The sequence below is a fragment of the Pinus tabuliformis genome, chromosome 2_2 (genome assembly GCF_031772625.1).
Source record: "Pinus tabuliformis cultivar Carrire ecotype Pingquan chromosome 2_2, CPIR1, whole genome shotgun sequence".
NCBI classification, from domain to species: domain Eukaryota; kingdom Viridiplantae; phylum Streptophyta; class Pinopsida; order Pinales; family Pinaceae; genus Pinus; species Pinus tabuliformis.
In genome coordinates this window covers 652,431,448-652,441,976 of record NC_142300.1, presented here as the reverse complement: position 1 = coordinate 652,441,976, position 10,529 = coordinate 652,431,448, and positions in this window count along the sequence as shown.

Genomic DNA, 10,529 nt, shown 5'->3' with positions numbered 1-10,529 from the left:
CCACATCAAGTGAGCCTAAGACACAACCTATCACACCAAATTCAGAGTTGTAGCCAGAGACAAAGATGCCCCTGAGCATGCCTTCAGTTGGTTAATCTGGGACACTTCCTCTAGTAGAAGACTTCAGCTTCTTGCCAGTTTCGGAAGAATTCTAGGAACGAAATTGAGGACACTTCCTCTCGCAGAAGACTTCATCTTCTTGCTAGATTTGGAAGAGTTCCAGGAATTGCATTAAGCATTCCAGAGTTGCTGGTCATCCTTAAACCATCACAGGTTGAGACTTCCCTTTTCAGGTTGAAGTTCTCCCTTTTATGCGGGGTGAGACCTCCCTTTATTGGTTGAAGGTTTCCCTCCTCAAAATAATAGAAGCACTTACTCTAGTAGAAGACTTCAGCGTCTTGTCAGTTTTGGAAGAGTTCCGGGAACTGCACTAAGTGTTCCAGTGTTGGTGGTCATCCTTAAACCACCGCCCTTTATACCAACATTTGAAAGAGCACATTCAGCCTAGTGCTGCTATGCATTTTTGCACATTTTGTATTACAGCTCTCTTCTTGGACTCATACATAACCATTCGGATTAAGGGGGGGAATGTTGAACACCTAATCCCCAATGGGTTAGTGTGGAAGACGAATAGACAAAAGGAGTCTAGGAGACCTTGGGATGTGGAACCCAACGGTCACAATATGTACTATAAATGTATATCACTTGTTAATAAAAATTGATTCTCATGTTTTATCCTTTCATATTCATTTGCTGCCATGTGTGTGTTTAACATGCTTCATGTAAGAAGCTTCTATGACTTTGTAGATGGCTCCATACAGATTTGTTCTTCATGCACATCAATTTTGCTACACAACAACATACACCAAGATCTAATACTAAAAGAAAAAAACACTAGCATGTGAATAGAACAATAAATTCATCAATAGTAAAACTCAACTCTAGAAAATTTCATTAACAAAGGAATATATTTATACATGAGACGAGGTCTCGAGATTTTGTCATCTCCACAAATCTCTCGGTGAATCACTCCATAAATATCTCAATACATTTATTACTCAAAATAACATATTTAGAAATGAGTCATTATTCCAAAAATATAACATTGTTTTCATTGCCCTTTTTGGGTTAAAGATGTTCTAGATGGGGGTACTGTTGATCGATGAACAAGTGGACTAGATCAGCTTGGTAGTGGAAGGACCTTCCTTCCTCAAACATAAATGGGAGTGTATTTCATCTAATAGAAACTATGGAAAATTGAATTTGGTGCAATCTTTGGTGACTCGGTGACAGAAGGATAGTAGGAAGCCTAGGATGATCTCAATTATATGGATATCAATATCAAGACCTAGGACTTGGGAGAACATGGAGAAAGATAACTTTGACATGGCATCAAAATTCACTATATGATATGAGGGATGACTAGATGGAGAAACCACTCCTCTTGGAACAAAATTTTTGACCATTTTTTGTTGGAATTTGGGTGTAAGGCCAATCCATTTTTCTTTGATTTCTTCTTTATTTAACCTTTGTAATTTTATCCTATTAGGAAAATACAACATGGTTGAAAGGGCCCTTGAAGTTGTTATGATTATTTCCTTGCCATATTAGGATGAGACAATCACCCTTTAATGCAACAAATATCATTTTGCACACCAGAACACCACTTTTGCGAATTGAAATACTTGCAGGAGAACAACAAAGACTAGATTTATGCGTGCATATTATTTTGATCCCCTATCGTTTCGTTGGTGCTCAACACGATTTGGATGGTTATCTTCAAATCATGTGCAATCAACATTGGGTCCTGAACATTTGCTTTCCCATCCATAAAATCTGGCTCTTTGTTCTTTCCCTTGGCTTGAACATCAACAAGACTTTTAGTTGATGAGGAAGCCATGGTAACAAAGCACCTTATTTGGACTCACTGACTAAAGGGAAAGAAGAAGGCAAGGGAAAAGTATTTGGAAATTTACTGACGACTAAGAATGCACCATGTCATAGGAGGGGATTGAACATTATTTGGAGGGAGGATATTTTAAATTTTATAGCAGGACGAAGTAGCTAATGCACGTATGAGGAAGAATTAAGGGTTTCATGAACACAACGGGCTCGAATTTTAATGAATTATGGTCTAGATTCAACTCATGACCATGCCAAAGGGATGAATCTAGCTTGGAAACAAGATTTATACATGGAAAACTAAGGTTTACCAGTCAAAATGTGTCTTTTAAGAGGAGCACAAGGGTTTGAACTTAATCCCCAAGATTTTAGAATTTTCATAGGAGGTATGGCTTCAATAGGTTAAATTTGCAACATAGAATAAAATTTCAGTTTGAAATTGCGAACTCATGCTTAAAAATCATGAAATTAAGCAATTTGGTATGATGGGTATGCAAGTAGAACTATGGAGTGACCTAGGAAAAATGAAAAATAAATTGCCCCCCCCGCCTTTGCCTTTTATAATAAACATTTGACTTGCACACATGGTAGGACTGGATTGAAAGTAATTTTGGATGATGTCATGTTGACATCAGTGGGATGTTAGGTCTGCCACATGGAGGGCTGACTAGGCATGGTGGGTTGACTATGCATGGTGGGGCCACATGGCAGATGACATGGGCGATGGGTCGTATGTGGTAGGTGTCACGCGTGGGTAGCCTATGTGGATGACCATGTGATTCCATTTCATGTCACCTGTGTCCCAACACTATAAGGTTGAGGAGCGATGTAGGAGCACGAGAAGGTGACCCGTAGCCTTCTCCGTGTCACTTCCATCTATTAACCTTCAAGTGGTTGCATGGCACAAAACATCATGAGCCATTGGATGGCTAGGCATTCTTGACTTTCAATCTTGATTCGTGCGCAAGTCCTGGCATCGCCTCCTATGTGCCATGAGCAGTGGGCTTATGATGAAATTCACTCAGCGGTGGTTTCCCAATGGTTCCATGTCTACAATTTTATTTTTTTTGAACCATTCGAACCTTTGCCTTACACATTTGGTACTTGGAGAGGCCTTTTCACCCTTTGAGGGCCCTTGCAAGAAATTCAAGAGGCAACATTATTTCGTGATAACATTTTCTCAATGCGGAACAATAGGTCTCTGTGATTGTTGAGATCATGTAGTTCCAATACCTTCCTCTATTATGTTGTGGAGCATTTTCTAAGCTAACTTATTTCCCTTCCTTGTAATTTTATTAGAAACTGAAAATTACGGTACTCGAAAGAAAATTTTGGGAAACTGCTTCTTCATAACAAATATTTTTTTCTTTTCTTTTCTTTACACACACACACACACACACACACACACAGTTCGACATGTATTCATGTGAAGATTTTTTTTAGAAACTTTCCATTGACAGGATTCTCAAGGAAATTTCCATCAAGGTTATTGAGCTGATATGCCAGTTGTTATCCAAAACCTCTCGCACTTAGAATGGGAAAATCCAAAGATTGTCAAACTTTCCATGTTTTCCTTTAAAAACTCGGATTGAGTCTATTTCGGTACTAAATCTCAAGCTTGTAGATGTTGCTCCTTCGCTCTCTTATCAAAAATTTCCTTCATCTTTTGTTGGTAGGCTTCAGATGTTCTCAATGCTTCTTATCTTTGTTGTTGGAATTCTATCATCTCCTACACTTTTTTTTGCATCATGCTAGTGTCTAACTCCTCTTCCTATAACATCTTCATTACTAGCAAAGTAAGATTCATGGGAAAGATGACATTTGTTTCGTATAATAATTAATAAGGGGAGGTGCATATAGCCCTTTTGGTACTAATTGTATTCACCCATAGTGTACACTTGAGATTAACATCCAAACTCTTCTTATTCTTTTCTATAATCCTCTTGAAAATTCTTATCGAATTCTTATTTTATGATTCTTCCAACCCATTTCCTTGTGGATAATATGTTGGAAAATGCACTAGTTCTATGCTATGATCACGAACTAATTGTATTAGTTTGAAATACTTGAAAGCCTAGGTATTACCCATGACCAACCTTTTGGGGCATCCAAATATGGAGAGGAAAGAAATGATGACCTTCCCATCAACCTTGTTATTCAAAATGGCTTCTACCCACTTAGTGAAATAAATAATGGTCGTTAGAATATACTTGTGTTGACCTCTTGAATTAGGGTGTATCTCTCTAATGAATTCTAATCTTGACTACTAAAATGGAGCTTGAAAATTAATAAGCTTCAATGGTAGTCATTTAAGTTTTTGTTTGTTGGCAAACATCTGACATTTTAGACAAGACCTGGCAACAACATTTGTGTCATTAAAAAGGGCAGGATAGTAATATTTGGCTCCCAAAATATTGTATGCTATGACTTTCCATGCTTGATGTTCTTTGCAGAATCCTTGGTCAAACTCTGCGATGATCTCATGTTCATGATCTTCAAGAACACAAGTTAACAGGACACTAGTAGGATCATTCCAAAACAATCACCTATCTGCAATGCAGTACTTAATTATTTTAATCTTTAGGTGTCTGCATTTGGCCTTTGTTAGCTCAAGAGGACAATGTATATTTTGCAAGAATACTATGATGCCCTAATACCATATGGAATTATGAAATTTCGAAAGGTCCTTCTAAAAGTGTTCTTGTGGATTCATTCCATCTGGTGAGAAGGGTTGTTTTTTATTCCTTCCTATTGGAACAAGAGGTTCTTTTGGATTCTCTCTTTAAGAATGAAGACGTTCTTGTGGATTCTCTTTGTTAGAAGAAGTAGGTTCTTATGGTTTCTCCTCTCTGCATATGTTGAAAATATATTCATTAGCACACATCTTGAGTTCAATATATTTTGGCTTGGTGAGTAACTTAGCCAACCCTTGACCCTTTACAAGCTTTGTAGGCTTGATTTCCATATGATATTATTGAAGCTTTTCTATTTGTTTTCCATGTATGCCATCGCTATCAAGTTGTATGGGAATTTATTTTACTGTTGTTGATGACATGTACACTATAAATTTAGAATGAAGCACATATTCCCAAAATTCCTTGAATTATTTTACCATAGCATAAACTTGTTTTTTTTTAACAATATATTTTAGTTATGCATATCTCAATGTGCAATTGAAAAATTCCGTGTTGTTCATAATTTTCTTCATTCTTTTGTAAAAGAACTATTGTGATGGTATGCTTAGAGGAAAAATAGAAAATATGAAATTATTTGGAAAAGTCGAGACACAACAAGATTGGATCTTCCATGGTGGCCTTCTTAATATACTTGAATTATGCATAGGCTTCAGGTTTCCATATCACCTCATTGTTCTTATTTAGCATAAGTTAAATGTATTTGAAAGTTCTGCGGAGTTTGTAATGAATCTACATAGAAAGTTTATCTTCCCCCAAGAATGAATGGATTTCTTTCTTGTTTTGGAGTAAAACAATTTTTGATATGGCCTCAAATCTTTCCGTATTAATTTAGACACACTCCTTGGAAACTATATGTTCCAATAATTTCCCCTACAACAAGGGAAAGAATGAATTCTTATAATTCAACAAAGGATGATTTTTCTACATTTATAAAAGGTTTGCCTCAGATGCACCAAAGCTCCTCATCTAATTTTGAGAATACAATAATCTCATCTAGATTAAAAGACTATGAACTTGTCACTTTCTCCAACAAATTAAATATTTGTATCTCTTTGAAATTTCACTCCTTCATTCATCAATCTTGTTGTAGCTACTGCAACCCCCTCCAAAATTTTACCCACATCTAAATTTTGGAGCCCCTTATTGATCATGTGAACTATCATTCTAAGTCATCCAAGTCATCCTCAGTCTTAATTTTCTAAGAATTTAAGTCTTATTATTGGAATCTTAAGTGTCACAACTACTTCCTTTCAATGCCAGCTCTTAATACCTTCATAATTACACCTTTTCCAAGTAGACACTGCACACTTCACGGAGACAATGGAGCACACTTATTTCCACTAGGAAGAGCACATTCCCTATTGAGAGTCAATGCACACTCTTGGGAAACAAGCAAGCACACCTCTTGTTGATAGGCATAACAAAATTCCCAGAGATAGTCATTGTGTAGTTCTCAGAGACATTTATTCCACACTCTTTATTGGCAGTTAATGCACACTTTTTTTTGATAGTGAGTGTGCACTTCATGCACACTTCTTCAAGTCAATGTTGTCAAACTTCTTAGAATTAGTTAACTCACTCTAGACTCCTAGTTTCCCAACATGCATTGACTGCACTCTGAAACCCTAACCAAAATTACATGCATGATCTCCTTATATAAAGAGTTGATCCCAAAGCTCATTTCATATTCATATTTCTATTTTGAGCTCTACATTCTTTTGTAGCACAAGGAGCATTCTCGCACTCTTGGTTTCAAGTGAAACATCATCTAGGTGAGTTTCTTGACTTTTGATTTTTCTTTCTTTTTCCTTCACATGTCACTTTTTCTTTTGGATGCATCACTTTTTCTTGCTTTCACTTTTTCATGTCTCGCTTCGCCTGGTTTCACTTATCTTGTTACGAACACGTTGGTGCACCTTCTAGCGGTAGCTATATTGTGTTCCCTTGCATTCATTGATCCTATTTATAACAAGGACATGCACTTATGGTTGTTCATTAAACCTTTCTGATATATGCATATTCAGTTATAAACCGTGAATAGCATTATGACCTGGGTGATTTCTTTGGTGATGTTAATATGTCAAATGAAACTTTTGAATATTGATCCTATTGAAATAATTTATGAAAGTTTTCTATAGGTAGAAGTTTATCTACTTATACCATAAAACTTTAATCGTTCAACATTTGAAAGTTCAAGTACTTGTCAGGGAGTCAATGCACTTAATATTTCACTAATGGTTATGTCAGGTTCTCATGATCTTGATAAAATCCATGAACTAGGTTAGATCTGGATTTTCTTGTATAAATTGTATCTCAATATTGTCTCTTTATATGTAATATCGTTCTTGAAATATGTTTAACATTTTAAATATGGTTTTCGTGATTCTCAATACTAAGTTTATGATCAAATAGAATATTTTGGTTCACTTAATTCATCTTCATGCGGACCTCTTGTTTATATCTAAGGTTGGAATGCATATATTTCTTTGATGAACATAACTTTTAAGCCTATCATTTTCATTATCAAGCCAAATATGATCATTGGCCAAAATATTTCTTCTTGTCAAAATCCTTCATGAATAATCAACTTCTTGTCTGTTTGGTGTATGTCACAAAGCTAATCAATTTTTCTCGCAATATGTCCTCTTAAGTGTTATTGAATGCTTGATTTATTTTGTGAATCAAAATCCCCATGCTGGTAGATTACTTTCCCAAGCTGATACGTCGGTTAAATATGAACCAATGTATGTTAATCTGTTGTCAGCTTGTTCTCATCATTCTTTGTATCCTGACTAGTTCCTTAGCTCTGCTACACCAACATCCATTTTTTATCCTTTCAATTTTCATGTTGTTGGTTTAATTTGTAATTGGATACGAGGTAATGATTTTTTGTACTTAGCACGTGAGGATAATGATTCTATTATTCAAAGAATTCGTAAAATATGTCAAATTGACCTATCTATACTTTTGAATAATGGAGGATCTTATATGTTAATTGACCAATCTGATCATGACACTGGTTATAATATTTGTCACTCAATTAGTCTGATCCATAAACTGCCTTGGATATTCCTATCGAAAATTCATCACAACATATCTAACAATATTATATTAAAAATACAAAAATCCTACACTATTATAGTTTTATTTAATTTCAAGATCTGTAGATTTTACTATAGTTTAAAGCATTCATTTGAATGGAAATTATGTAGAAAATTAGAGAAAAATAAAATAAGCTCAGACACACACATAAGACACAAAATATGTTATGGGAAACCCTTTCGGAAGAAAGCCTAACTGGAAGATGAGGTCGCTTCACTCTCTTTCTCTATTTGGAAAAGAAGGTTGCAAGTACAAAGAAGTAATTTATGTGTCCTGTGGGCTACTACAGTGCACAAATCCTCTCTATGTTCTCTATCTCCTAGGCATATTTTCTTAGCTACGGAACAAAATTCTCTTGAAAGAATGGAATTCCTCTTCCTCCTAGTCACCTAGTTATATCACAACCTGATATACTACTAGTGGTTAAGTTTGACTACATCAACTCCTAACTAGACTTACAAAATAGAATCTTTTAGATTATTTTACATCATAAACACGTGGCTAGCCCCTTTTCCATGAATAATGGGGGCTAATGCAGCATCCTCCCGAACTATAGGTATGAAAATAGGAAGGTCAACTTCTGAGTGGCATAACTTTTGCATACGGACTCCGATTAATGTGCTTATTGCACCGTTAGAAAGATATATGTGTCTAGAACAACATGTAAGGGTTTCTTGCTAAATTAGAAAAGCATTACCCCAAAAAATTTTGTTTGATGCCTCAAAATGCTCCTGGAAGGTTTCAGAACGTGTTTCGCCAAACAGGGTCCCACCAGTAAAAATGGTCCTGTGAGATGATTCCTCCACTTTTTCCACTTTGAATACATTGATATGGATGAAACAAAATATATTGATCCAATCCATATCACACCTCCTGATTTTGGAAGTCTTTTTGGTCCCCAAAATATTTTACCGAATGAGGTGAGGGAATTTTTCCTCTCCCTTCTCTTTGGTGTACCAATTTGATTTTCTTGGAAGTTGTCCCTTCAACCCAATATGCCAAAGGTCATTCTGCCTTTGTATTTTAGTTTTGGAACTCTTCTTAGAAACTATATCTTCTGTAAACTCTATCTGATAATCTGGTGCGAAATCCTCCATAGAATATAGGACATGTTCCTCTTCTTGGTCTAGCATTTAAGGATAATATAGTTTCAAATTATCTACATTCATAAATGAGTAAATGCGCCTATATGGTGATAAACTAAGTTGATAGGAATTATTACCCACCTTTTCCATTATCTCAAAGGGGTCATGCCTCTAAGCCTTGATTTTCTTACTGGCCCCTGCAACATCTCCTCATTCAACTGTAGCCATACTATGTCTCCCACCTTGAATGATTTCTTTGTTTTGTGCTAATCGTGCTTGGCTTTATACGTCTCCTATCACTTCTATAGTGTGTCTTGTACCTGTAGATGGATCTACCTGATCTTATTTATAAATTATTTAGCCCTCGAAGCATCTCCTATAAGATCTTCCCTCACTTCTCCTTACTACCCATATGCAATATCCATAGGTGAAGGTGGAAAATATCCAAAATAAGTCTCAAATGGGGACTTTACTATAAAAGTGAGGACTACTATGTTGTAATAATGTTGTATATATACCGGATTTTCATCCCATCTCTTCGGATGCTTTTGGTTACATCCCCTCAAAAGTTGCACCAAAGTACTGTTAACTACTTCTATCTGCCCAATTGTTTGTGGATGAAATGTTGTAGATATCTTAAACTTTGTGTCCACATTCTCCCACAATCTAGTCCAGAACACACTGAGAAATCTTGTATCCCTGTTTGAAATGATGCTCCTTGGTATCCCAAAGTGCACCCAGATCTGTCCAAATAACAAATTTTCTACTTCTTTCCTACTAATGGTCTTTTTATAGGGCATCAGAACACACATCTTGCTAAATGTGTTAACTACCATGAACAGGTAGTCATGTCCCTTCGTGGTTGTTAGTATACCTCCCACAAAGTTCATGGAAATGATTTCCCAAGGATGAGTAGGTACATGTAAGGGATGATATAGACCCTTTTCCTATTTCTAGGCTTGTTGTTACAACAAAGAATGCATTCTCTTATGAACCTAGCAACCTTCACCTGCATCTTGGGTCAATAAACATACCTTTTCAAGTTATCCACTACCTTCCATACACGAAAGTTCCCTTAAACCTTAGAGGTGTGAGCCTATCTAATCAGCTGCAATCGCTTACCTTTAGGAACAAATAGCTTATCCAACCTATATATTAACCCATCTTGGAGATGGTAGTCAATGGTGTTGTCACTATCATGCACATGCCTCTAACTCTGCAACTGTTGATACACCTCCTTGAATACCTCATCCTCTAAATATGCCTCTCTATATGCATCATGGGTGAATGGATCCATTTGCATAAGAGTCCCCAAAGTTGTAATATTTGACATGGGTGGCCTTGAAAGTATGTCGTCCAACTTGTTTTTGCTTCCCTTCTTATACTTGATTTCCAAATGAGACTGTTGTAAAAAACCCCATCCAATTGTATTCCTCGTCTTTTATAGCTTACTTTGGGCCTACAATGATCCAGGTGGATATTGGTGGCCACCTGCCAAGTCCACCTAGACCCCCACCATTGTCTTTCTCAACATTTTCAGTTTCCTTAATTGTACCACAACTTACTATTTTTAGCTATTTTTCGGGTCCTGAACTTCCGGAGCCGTTTTGAGGCCCTAAACGACGTTTTTTGGGGAATCCGGGGGCAACACGAGTCCATTCCATGGACTGTGTTTCCCGTTCCAACAATGATAGTGCTCGGATAGATATTTCTAATGAGCTATTGTACGCGTCAAATGGAGATC